Below are 13,533 nucleotides of genomic sequence, written 5' to 3'. Positions count from 1 at the left end.
AAATTGCACCACTTTCTTGACAACTTTTATTCTGAAGGAGCTGGGTTCTCCAGGATAATGCACTGTTGGCAAGCATTTTTCACATTTAGATGCCCCAGAGTGCAAACACAGTCAGCCCATTCCTGACCACCTCTCATTGGTACTGTTTGCATGACAGCCCTGCCCAGAAGCAGATCGTAGGTGCTGTGCTTCCCTGTAATTCTGTGTGGTCAGTTTTTTTAACTGCTACTCCACATGAGGAGAGTTGGTTTTGTTTGCTACTTTTTTCCCCTTCTTTTTTTTCTTTTACACAGATGGAAATGGAATAGAGGAAATTAAATGACTTTGCTATGCCAAGACCACATAAGAAGTCCACAGTACCCAGGTAACTGTTTTTCAGCCCCCATCCAGTTAACTATAAGATTATTTTCCTTTTTCTGAACTTGTACCCTTCCCTTCAGATGCGCCAAATGTAAGTGACTCCGTACCTTTGACAATGATTATCCCCTTTATACAGGAATACAAATACAAATCAGGGCAACCACATTGACCAGTCAAGTATGAAAAAATATATTCCTACTTTCAGGTCTCACTCATGAAGTACATTGTACATGAGTAAATTGATTACCTAAAGGATATTTTACAGCTGAACATACTCAGCCTATTCAACAACTGCCGTACATCTCTTAGAGCGTGGATATATGCACAGCTTTCCTTAAGCTCCACTCTGAAAGCAACTGTTGACCATGGCTATGTGACCATGGCAAAGGAAGATTTCCTTGTTTACTTTTTTGCTAGTGTTTGTTAACAGATTTAAAGGAGATGTGATTTATTGTTTTCCTTGTACTTCACATGCAATCCCAGATGAAAAAAGGGAGAAGGGAGAAGGAGGGAGATTTAATAGATAGGTAAAAATATTTATAACTAGGTCCTGGGTTATTCAGCTAGCAGCAATGAAGTGTTCAAATGCTCAGTGTTCTTTTTGTTTCTGCTTGTAAGAATATATGAATATTTGCAATAGTTTACTATACACAGAGCATGATTCACCTCTGAGGCAATGGATTATTCCTCTTGTTACATTGCAAGGAAGCAGAAAAGCAGACCAGACTGATTTGAATGAAAAGTATTTCATTGCTAAAAATAACGGAGTAATACTAGATGGCTTTACTCAGTCACAAGAAAGGTATTTTTCTATGTCACGCAATTCCCTTTCATTTTCCTGCTCTTCAAGCTCTCCAGGAGACAGGGCTGCACAGAACGCATTGCACACGGTACAAGTGGGACCACACATCTCCATGGCAAGGTGCCCTTTGAACCATGTTCTAGAAGTATGCTCTGAAGAGCCCTCAGGCTCAAGGATTTCTCTCCTCTTGCACTGAGGCAGCATTCACATTGGTGCTGGCTGCACACCTCTGAATTGCAAAACCCACGAGGCAGCTCTTCATATTTGCAAGAGCTTCAATTCATCTCAATGTTTACAAGTTTTATGAAAAACAACAACAACAACAACAGTAATCCCACCAAAACTCAGAAAATGCAACCTTTCACGTAGACCACTCTGTTCTGAAACAGGCACAATTCTCATCAGCTTTAGATATTTTCCCAAGAAGGAAAACAAGCCCATAGTTCTAACATAACAAAGCATCACTGTTAAAATGTTAGACATCTTCTAAATCAGTTGCTGCTGCAACTTAGCATTTCAAATCCTGTCCAGATGAGTAAGAGTAGAATGGTCTCTCCCTAGAAATACTGAAAAGGCATTTTCGTTGCTATTCTAGTAACAGTGGCAACAAAGTATCAGCTTCTACTGCAGCCTGCTTTACAGGTGCTAATTCTCCTTTGGAGTGCAGATGCAAAAGCTAACAAAGGCAGGAATAACTCCCTCCATCCCAGGGGAAGGGATGGCTGCTGCAGAATCCCATTTCCCGCAGTGGGAAGCTGCTGCTCTGAACACTGCTGTAAATCACTTTCCAGCACCTGGGCTATCTGGGGCCTTGCTGAAGTTATGTTGTTACAAATTTGCATGCATGCAGTCACAATGCATTGCAAGCTCTGGTTTTATTCCTGAAAACCTGCTCTTGGTCCCTTTGGTGAACTGTTCTCGTTTTAACCAACAGAACCACATTTAAACATGACATTTTCAGAACTTTGCCCAGCGACATGCCAGCGTTCTGCCTTAAAAGGCTGACAATTCAAATATATACTGTGAAAAGATATTCTTCATCACTAAAGGAAAAACATCTTCATCATTATAATTCATAGAATCACAGAATGGTTTGGGTTGGAAGGGACCTTGAAGACCATCTAGTCCCACCAGATCAGGCTGCCCAGGACCCCCATCCAACCTGGCCTTGAGGGCCTACAGGGATGGGGCACCCACAGCTTCTCTGGGCAGCCTGTGCCAGTGCTTCATAGTGAAGAATTTCTTCTTTATACCTAATCTAAATTAGATACTCCTTGTCCTATCCTATCATTACACTTCATGGTAATTTAAATGATGTACCAAAATTGTTGGTTTGAGGGTGTCAAGTTCTAGTTGAGCTGATATTTACCAATTACTTAAAACTTAACATAACTTGTAGATAGCAAATAGTGTACTTATCAAGATTTGATATAATTTAAATAACTTTGTCTAGGTTTATTCAGTGGAAGAGATCTTTTTCTCAAGTAAACCAATGCAATCATGCTGAGGTCTACAGAGTGAATGTGTAAAAGAGCATTGGTATCATCGTTACCAGCGTAGACACAGAAAGAAGTCCCTCAGTAAGCCCTACAATACAAGTACTGCTCATCAGTTAGGCTTTTGCATACTGCAGAACATTATTTGAGCATGCAAATACTATTACATTGCTCTTATGACATTTTTCTAGAACATTTTTAGAGAACATAAACACTCTGCTCCAAAATATCCCTCTCCAAATATTTTCATATTTTCTCCCAGCTTATATTGACAAGATTAACCATGCTTGATCATGAGATTTGGAGGAATAAAGGAAAAAAATCACACTAATGCCGTTAGACCACTTTTCTTTAGAAACAGAACAAAGTCTGTCTACACACACCTTCAAAGTCATTGTCCTCAATATTTGTCTTCTATATTTTCAAGATCCTGATATAAAACCCCATGAAGCACAATTGGAGGCACTGATAAATGTCTGATAAATGTGCTACCAAGAAAACCCAGCACTTTGTAGATTAATGGCAAGACGGGGCTGCATGCTAGGAGCAAAGTAAAGAAAAAAGATCCCCTGATGCTTCTTTAAGCTAATTACACAAACCTTTGCTGACCTTCTTCCCTTGTCTCTTTTCAGTGCCAGCTTCTTTTTACTCATTGCTAAGCCACAGTTGTTTACCGTATACCAAAAGATTCAAGTTAATTATCTTAAAGTCTTCAAGTCAAAGTACATATGGTTTTGAAATGAGAGTCTGTCTCAAGCCTGTCTTTTGTGTAAATACACACACACACACACAGCTGAATGGAAAATGACTGTATGTTACAGATTTGCCAAGGAACGTGCAGTAGTACCCTTATCATTCTTATCGGGTGTAACTCGAGAAAAGCTTTTGAAAAGTTCAAAAGAAAAGCAGCAAACTGCTGTTTTAATGAGGCTCCATTAGGCAGAACTCTGTTCATGATTCTCCCAGATCGCTGTTTTCATTAGCACGCTACATGAATAACAGCAAAGCTATTTGTACAGCACTGGGTGCTTGGGTGCAGGCTCCTGCTCTGCCAAGGCCATCTTTTAGATGTGCAATCCAGGGCTGCTGCTATCTTCACTGGGAAAGAAAAAATAAAAAACACGGATGCCAATGAATGGCAGTTCTGTGGCTCGCCAACAAAGGGTCTTTCCCAGCCAAAATCAGAAGAAAGGTTCTAATTTATTTAGGAAATCAAAGGCTAAAAGGCACGATCTTGCAGTCTCTTCCCAATGTGTGTAGTTATTGCTGTGATACGTAATCTAATGCATTTGCTTCAATGGTTTCACCCACTGAAGACTTAACATTTGAGTTAAGATTTGAAGAGCAGATCATGAACATACAGCAGCACAAAATTACTATGAAATGTAGATTACAGGATAGTTGGAAGCACTCACTTCTATGTTAGAGCAATTTTGAAAAAGTCAAAAAAAAATAAAAATGGCTATGCATGTCAATTTTTCTAAAACAGCACTCATCTGTACCCAGAGCAATGTCACAATCCAACAGTGCCTTCAAAAAGTCAATTTTGTACTTCCAATACAAAACCCTTTCAAAGCTTAGACAACCTACTTTTATAGGCTAACCAAGCTTATAAATATTTAAGTCATTAGACATATTTGCAACTCTAAAAACATTTTTTAAACCATTACTGCATTCTGAAATAGCAGCTGTATGGCACTCCATAAATCTACCTTTTTCTGCATGTTCTGAGCAAAACCTGTCTCAATTTTAGAGTTAAGATCTCAGTTCAGTACTTGTAGAACAAACACATCTGAGAGAATAAAGCCCACTACGTTTTGATCCTGAGCCTTTCTCCATCTGTAATTACAGCTAAGATTTAGATTCCTCTGCACAGCCACAAAACCTACTCTAGCCCAAAGCTCCCGCATTCCCTCAATTAGTGCTCTGAATATCAGGCTCCTGGTGGCAAGATAGAAAATACCTGCAGCTCTGTAGTCAAGCACCAGCTGAGAAAGGTGCTGGATCACTCTGCCTCCTGCTTTCAGCTCCTCATTTGCTTTAAGCTGACCACCAAATTTTAAGAGATGAAGGGAATCTTGGTTTCAAAAGTCAGAAACTAACAACGGCTCAGGCAACAAATGTTACTACCAAAAGCTCCACCACTTTTAACATTAAATTGAAACATTACCCAAGAGTTTGCAAGAAGCAGTAAATACTGAGAGGCTGATGTGGACTCTCAGTAGACAATCACCAAGAAACAGAAGCAAGAGGCAACAAATTTAACAAACAAACAAATAAACAAATGATCTGCTTTCCTATAAAAGCCTTGAAAATAGCCTATTAGCAAAAGGGAAAGCTACAATAAAAAGTGCTAAGAATGAGGTACGGGTGCTCTTTAGAGACTGATCGGCATCCATAACCAAGACTGGTGACGGTTTCTTCTAGAAAATCTTATTTAATGCACACCAGGATATCACAGGTTCTGTCAGGCTATTGCACATCAATCTATCACACTGCCACATTCAGGATTTCAAACTTTTGTGTTTGAAAAAATTTACCACCTATCCTATATGCACATGCTAAAGTGTAGATGCAGCTAAGCTGATAACTTATTTTCTAAAATGTCTTCACTTCTCTAAATCTATATTAGCATATGGTGAAGAGATAACATGGTGGACCATACTGATGTATAATGAGTAACAACAAAAGTGCCACAAACAACTATATCATTTGCAAGTATCATTATGACAATATCATTCATACTTACAATTTCTTTCTACAGAGAGGGACACGAGCAACCTCAGTTTCAGACAAGACCTGTATTGTATATATATTTTATATATAAGCAGACTAGGAATAGAAATTACAGTGTAAATGCCAGAAAGGTTCAAAATTAGCTCTGTAGTGGATTTACAAAGAGCTGAATGAAGTCCAAAGTCTTTTAGGATATGTCAACAAATAAAATTGAAAACACAGCTATTCCAACAAGGGATCTGTATGTACTTACACACCAGATATTGGCATACCTGCCATGTAAGGATTGGGTTTGGTTAACGAAGTTAGGAAACTCTTCATTTAAATTTTATTTGTATCTCTCTTTTGAAAGCAGCTTACTATTTTCTTTTTTCTTTTATGGGCCACCACATTACATGTGACCAAATGTACCTATTTAGTGAAAATGGGTTCCATTAGTATGTAATCTTATCCTTGCATTGTTTTCTTCTGAAGGAAAATAATGGGGAACAGGTGGTGATGCTTAGCATCAGGCTCCTGTTTCTAGAATTACAATCTACTGGGAGCCACCAGCAATCTCTGAAAGCTGTCATAAGCGCTCAGGAACTAGTAAGATCCAGAGCACACTCAATACATTAAAGCGTCTTTTTGAAAATTTAAGTAGGTGTGACAGGAGAAAACTGGCTGAATGGCACAAGGATCCTAATGTGTCCCTGCAAAGGGTCATGATTTCCTTCTGCATCCCACAATAAATAACTCAAACTGGCCTCCATTTCCACAGCAGAAATTAGACATTTAAAAAATTCAAATAGGTACCATATGCACTATAAACCTTTCTAGTTTAGCATTCAAATGGAGCCATGTTCATATTGATGGAAAACATGGGATTTAGATTCTCCTTAAAGAATATTAAAAAGCTGTTCCTTTACACTTACTTATCCCTCCTCGGTGTCACAAAAATAGCTGTGTTGATACATACCTCCTTGATTTAGTTTGAAAACCTACTGATGTCACATTGCACAAATAGGTTTACCCAGTGGGTCACAATATCACATGACAAATGGACATTTCTTTGAAATAATTCCATATGAGCGACCACTGCATTTTCCAATGCATTCTTATGAGTCAGAAATAACACAACAACACCATTTACAAAGAGCTAGACAAACAAACTAGTATTTATAGCCATGCTTTAAAACTTGGCATCAAAGCTGAGGAGTAGAACAAAGACAACATATATTCGGCATGGCACGTTCAAGGGACATACAACTTTCTAAAAGCAGTTATTGAAGGCTGGCTGGTATCCCTGACTGTTCTGTACCACATCTGCCAAGATACACATTTGCATGAGGAAACAGTTGATGCAGGTTTGGTCTGTGGCACTGTAGTTCGGGAACAACAGAAATTAAAGGAAGATAAAATTATTTGCAGGGCAACATTTTCTCCTTTTGGAAATTGGCAGTCACCCACTGATTTCCACAGGCAAATGTCAAGTTACACCAAGTAGTCAGATGGTATTTCTTGCATAGCTGTAGAACAGCAATGTTACATTTATGATTAATGCCGTTATTTACTTTGGAATGCCTTAATCAAAGTCAAAGCAGTCCCTGCACATTGAAGTCAGTTGAATTTGGACTCATTTCAGCAGATTTGGGGCTGGAGCATATGTATGTTTAGCCTTCTTTGGTCTCACCTGAGTTAGCTTTCCTCTAAAACAGAAGGCAGCATCACGAGCTTGAGTTCTACAGAAATCACATCCTCTTTCAACAGTGCTGAGCAAACTCTTTTATTGCTTCTGATTTTCCTCGAAAGTTTAACGCAAAGAGAATCCCCTTTCTCGCAGTTGTATGCCATAAGAAAATGACAAGGTGCCTGTTGCTTTGAAGATGCTACAGCAGGGAAACCACCTAACAGAAGCAAGATGAGCTCAGTCCGCAGACCCAGGAGAGAGGGCAAAAATGTTAGGAAGAGGAGGGCAAATATATTTATTCCCTCTTGGCATCCCACTAACATTTTTTTTAATCTTTTAAATTTTCTTTTAGGATGAAAAATAATTTTTTGTTTTGTTTTTAAGAAACAGTGGTTTGTACTGCAATAGCTCTTGGTCTTAATTAGTCTTTCTACTTGAAAACAGGTTACTGGTGTAATGGATTATGTTAAAATATCTCATTGGATCTATCCTGAATCAGCAGAGTTCTGAATTTTCTAAATGCAGTAACTATTTCCCCACACTGATTACTCCAGCTAACCTGCATCCAGATACAGTAACTGAAATCCCTTCTGGCTTATGCAGCACCAGTAAAATTCTCAACCAAAAGACAATCACAGAATTATTATTACTGATGATGCCTGAACCATCAAAATTGCACAGCTTTATCCCAGGAAAGGTTTCATCTCTAGCAGATGAAATCATCCTCATCCTCATCTTGTGAACTGACTAAATTTACACTTTGAGAAATGATACACACAAAAGTAGGTTATGCCGTTTTTCAAGAAACTTGATTCAGAATCATTCTAAACATCAAACTGCTCTTCTAAAGGCATATAGAAAAAGTCGCTATGTTTTTACCAGTAATAAGAATGAATACTGACCTTTAAAAATCATGATTAATTTAGGTTTGAAAATACCCAATCCCCAGAAGGTGTTTTTTTTTTTTTTTAATACCTAATAGGAACTGAAGGTTTCATGTCTTTATTAAACTTCTCAAGTATTATGTTCTTTTATGACAGCTTTCCTTCTCCTGGCAGTAGAGAATGCAGAAGGGCTAATAACATTAAAGTGTTGTTATGAACCAGAAAATACATTATAGCCTCCCTACTTAATCCGTGTACTGTAAGTAGCATATATATGTATATACTTGTATATGACCATAAAGTTTTAAGTCACCTATAATATAAAAAAAAGACAGGTTCAGAAATAAGCTATTACAGTGGGAAAGTCAGAGACACTCTTACCATACCATCACTAAAACAATGTCCTTGGCTAAAATCCTTAAAGGATTTTAAAGCTAGTCGCTTTCTGAGAATCTTTTTGCACAGCTTGACTGATCACTTACTAAGTCTACTGCACCCTAAATTCCCCTTAGCCTGGAGCACAAAGATTTTGGATTTAGCTCTTACAAATATCACAAACTTACAAGCATTGAGTTACTGAAGTTTCGGTTTTTAAATATGTATGAGATAGCGGTGATGAATTTATTCATGGAACAACTCCACTAGAACAAAAGATAAATGTGGGACCGAATGCTCCATTTTCATGAGTCTCATTTTGTGCTCAACTTCTGTTACCTTCTACGGATAATGTCTTTACCATCTTTCTTCAAGGAACAGAATTCTTTATTTTTAAATCCATACGTTGCCAAATGCATCTCTCATAAACAGTATCATTCTGAACTAGCTGGGAAAGGGTACATACACAGGAATATATGTATTACATGAGGGATAGAGTTCATGGTACTGTGATGTCAACAGTTTGCTGATAAACTCATTATGTTTGCCAGACTGCATTTCTCCATAAGCAGAACATGAGTACTTCATGGCAACACACTTTGTAGACAAACTGCATTGCCCTACATTTGACACAGTCGTTCACCCCTCTCAGTTTGTACAATCTGGATCCAATTTTCAAATGAAAGATCACTTTGCCGAACATTTATTTTTACTGTGGAATTACTTTACCAATGTTTGGTGAATAGGCCCTTTTCAACCTTGGAGGTTATTTATTTAGATTTTTTTTCCTCTTCAAAATGTTGGTGGAAAATGTTTGCTTGAGGGGCACCACATGCTTCTGATCTGATGGCTGACTGACTTCTGCTGCTTAAAAAGCACCTTGTCAGCAAGTACAAGTACAGACGGGAGGTTAAATGGTTGTTACATATCAAAATGAACCGGGAATCACAGCCCCAGCTTCAAAAGCCTGTCAGATGAATTGAGCTCCAGCCTAATTCAGAGTCCTGGGAACTCAGATTTCTATGAGCTTAAGGAGTTGGCAGAACCAAACTACAACGCTGCAGAGAGATGGATGAGCAACAACTAAACACTCCAGCATGAAAGCTGAGAAGGTTGAATGCAATGGCAACCTGCTGATAAAAGAGCAAATATAGGTTCCCAAAGCTAATACTTCTCCTAGCTGCAATAAATTGCAATGAAGGAGAAGGCTTCTTCTTAGAATCAGTAAAAAACTGTGAACATAACACTTCTTTGTTATTGTTGTGGAATTAAAAAAAACTTTTTATCCCAAGAATTTTTATGGAAAACTGGAGCAGTCTCAATGAAATTTTGCTGTTTCCATTATATATTTTTTCTGTTTCTTCCTAACAATTAAACACACTCACTAAGTTCTGATGTTTCCAGCAATACTGGAGCATGAATATTTAGCTAAAAGATAGAGTTCCAAAAGCAGAAGATGTGTTAGGCAGGTATCTCTAAAAACAATTTTTTCCAAGTTTAGGAAAACTACTGTGTATTTAACAATATCATTTTCAACCACTGTGCTTCCTATTAGACTTTTTGACATGCAACATTGTTCTGTATTAATTTAATCTGTGTCCTTCCTGAAAACATTCGGCATACTATTATGTAAATTGGTCATCTATGTCATCATCCTCCAAATGTTTTGAGTTCCTAAAAATACGTATTTATTTCAGAAGAGAGCATTTCCACACATTGGGGAAATTCAGGTAGCATATAAAATCTGTGAAAATCCTTTTCTTTTTCCTTACGCAAAGAAATGTCACTGCAAAAACAAAACGATCTCCAAAACTTCAAATCTGTGTTGCTCTCACCACTGCATTTCCACCAGCAATAGCAATGTTATGGTGACCAGACGCAAGTAGCAAACCACAGGTTTTTGTTTGTTTGTTTGTTTGTTTGTTTGTTTTACAAAGTCATGCACACCTGTATTGCTCTGGGTTGCTGACAGTGCATCAGGTAGAGGGGACTTGGGAACTTCTCCATTTGTGAGCCCATAAATATAGAGGATATATTTGTTATCAAATGCCCAGAACCAACATATTTTTTTTCTAGAATTTCTTTGTGCAATATCTTCCACACGCTCTACTTTTACAGTTACTTACAACAATTCTTTCTTTTAAATATACCATCTGACAAAAGCACAATATCACTGTTCTGCAGGAAAAATGTGGAGGTCTGGATTCATTTCTGAAAGTGCTGATTTGAGAAGTGACATAGACAATGGACTGGAATAGTGGCCTGCACTTTCTGTAGTCATAGAGTCATAGAATCAGTTCAGTTGGAAAAGCCTTGATCACCAAATCCAACAAATCTGAAACAAATCTACTACTAAAACATGTCCCTAAGCATCACATCCACATATCTCTTAAATGCTTCCAAGGATGGGGACTCCACCACCTCCCTGGGCAGCCTGTTCCAATGTCTAACCATCCTTTCCATGAAGAAAATCTTCCCAACATCCAATCTAAACTTCCCCTGGAGCAACATGAGTCCATTGCCTCAAGTCCTAACACTCATCACCTGAGAGAAGAGACCAACACCCACCTCCATGCAACCTTTTTCAGGCAGTTGTAGGGATTGATGGGGTCTCTCCTAAGCCCCAGTTCCTTCAGGTGCTCCTCATACATCTTGTTTTCTAGATATCTATGACAGCTAAGTAAGTGGGCAGATTTTCAAAAGCAAAAAAAAAATAGTGTTAAAATCTGAGACTTTAACAAGCAGCCGAGCTCAGAATAGCAAGTTCCTTTCCAACTCTGCTTTAAAGAAGGGAGCCGACTGCTGAGCAGCTATAGCAGACTGCCTCTAACTATAAGCTCAGGAGGAAGGGACTCTGCTGTCAAGCACAAATTTGCTGATCCTAGCTGTTGCAAACACTGCCTTCAAGCATAACAGAAGGACCGAGAGATCTGAGCAGAAAAAAGATAGTGAATTCATAAGGCAAATGTAAGTTTACTGAGTTACAAAGAGTTTATCATAGAGCCTCCCCACAAAATTACAAGATGTACTTATGAAGTTTCTATAAACTATGATACTCAGCCCTATCTATAATGATAATTTAGGAGGAAAGTATTTACACACAAGCAAAAAAACACGTCAGGAAGTAACAAAGGAAAGCCATCTCCAACCCCAAACCTTCATTCCGAGTGATGAATGGCATGAAAATCAGAACCCTCTTTGAAAGTATTTACTTCCTTCAGCTGACCAAATGGTAGCAAAATTGTTTGAAAAGTTTACCCCCACTTGTGTGTGCTACATACTTCGTAAATCTGTCCTAATCCTCTTTGTCTATTTCTTCATTTTTCCATTTCCTTTTCATTACAGTCATGTTTTCCATTCACTGCAGTGATCTCTCTGGAATATTTAATGTGTAGTCTGGAAGTGTCCCTGAGAGAAAAATCCACTCTGAAGTCCTTGGGAGTATTCACACTGATTTCACTGGGCACTGTCCTGGACCCTCAACCTCAGCAGACTATTTGCCCAACCAACATCTATGTATTTACATCTTAACTGAGGTGAACAAGGCAACATGAATGCTTACATTGAGCCACATATGCTTAAGCTACTTGATTAACTGGGTAACAAGCTGTATTATTTATGACATCAATAAGATACAAATTGATGATAGTGATTTATTATATTGATAATAAATTCCTGATAACTTGCCACTGAGTTTAGTACCTACCAGTACAATTTCTCTTCTCTGCATTTGTCTCATTTCTGTTTGAACAGTTCCATATGGCTCCCACAGCATCACCGGGCAACGAGCTATACCATGTGAAATAGTAGTTCAGGCTGTCTGATAATTGCACACTGTCTGCTCTTGGTTCTTCTAGGAACATAATGAGGAATTGCTCTCCACTCACCTTTTCTATACCATTCCTGTTCTCCCATGGGCATTTCCTTCCCGTACTGTGTGATGCATCCCATTTGATTTCCTCCGTGTCAGAGCAGTTCTGCTCTGATCACTCCCATGTCCTCCCTCCCCCATCCAATCCTGTCTTCTTCATAGCCTTTTAAAAAAAATGCACACAATTACTCAAGATGAGCAATACATTTAACTTAGAAGTAGTATAAAATGACCCTATTTTGTTCTCAGTTCCCGATATTCTGCTTGGATTTTATTTTTCTTTTCCTGTCTCCCTTTGCTGCTGCTTTGTGATAGCTGCAGTGACTCTAATTTAGAACTTATCACTCTATGTGCCTAACTATTGTCACATTATTCATACATATTGCTCTGTACCTACAGAAAGGGAAATTCACCCATGGTTTTATTTCCCAGATGCTCAGCATACTGGATTTTACTACAACTCTTTGTGGTCCATTTCAGTTCTTATTGTTCTGGATACATTTCATTAAAAACTTATGTGCCTCACTAATCCTGTTTTCCAGATAAATTTCCAATACGTTGAAAAGCATCAGCCTCCAATGATTTGTATGGAACTTAAATCCTCCCTACATTGTGAAAACTGGCCATTTAGTCCTGCTTGTTTTTTCCTGTCCCTTTATTGTTTATTAGTTATTCCAATCAGTTGTGAAAGGGGTTATCCCTTGGCAATTCAGTTTCTTTAAAGCTTTTATACTCGAGCTGGAGCTTTGTTCACACATGTATTAGAAGAGCAGTGGCAAACTGCTTGCCAGAAACAGCATCATTTGAGTTTGATCTGTCATTAGCCTGGTAAGAGAGCTCTTTTGAAACATTAACCTTCATGTTATCTTTACAAATATGATTAAGGCTGAGAATTAAGAGAGAATTTTGGGAGGCAGACTGGAAGGAAGAGGAGAGCCTCAGCCTCACACATGTTAGCATGACAGCAGAACATTTGAGGTTTCTTCTGGAAAATATTCAGGTGAAACATACTGTGAAAATCAACTTTAGAAGAAGCAAATGTTCACAAAATGTCTTACTGCTGCTACACTTTACGTTAATTTCCTGCCAGTGTGGTCATTCTGGATAGGAGGGGATCAAAAGTAAAAGCAATGCGAAACTCCACTAAGCTTTCCCAGCCTACAAGCACAAAGACTTCCAGTGAAGCCAGCAGTCCCAGGAGCAGCTGAACTCCTTGTCCTGCAGTAACACAGACATGTGTTGTATGACGAACAGTGCAGCAAGTTGCCCTCAGGGCTGGTCCAGTCTGCTTGTGCCAGTTCAGCAGCTTGGATTGTCCCCAGGGAAATTCAGCCCACCAC

The 13,533-nt window shown here is 38.6% G+C and overlaps 1 protein-coding gene and 1 long non-coding RNA gene across 8 annotated transcripts in view; one reads left to right on the top strand and one right to left on the bottom strand.

Annotated features, from left to right (window-relative positions):
* LOC110398273 overlaps positions 1–12,200 on the top strand; it is a 61,657-nt gene extending 49,457 nt beyond the window's left edge. Inside the window, exons 10-11 of the long non-coding RNA XR_002438297.1 lie at positions 294–364; positions 11,668–12,200. This is a non-coding gene — a long non-coding RNA (uncharacterized LOC110398273). The remainder of the gene's footprint in view (positions 1–293; positions 365–11,667) is intronic.
* Positions 1–13,533, bottom strand: part of DKK2 (dickkopf WNT signaling pathway inhibitor 2) — a 161,051-nt gene that overhangs the window by 16,668 nt on the left and 130,850 nt on the right. The window lies entirely within an intron of this gene.

Source organism: Numida meleagris, chromosome 4, assembly GCF_002078875.1.
Source record: "Numida meleagris isolate 19003 breed g44 Domestic line chromosome 4, NumMel1.0, whole genome shotgun sequence".
NCBI classification, from domain to species: Eukaryota; Metazoa; Chordata; class Aves; order Galliformes; family Numididae; genus Numida; species Numida meleagris.
This window is presented reverse-complemented; position numbering and strand designations above follow the sequence as displayed.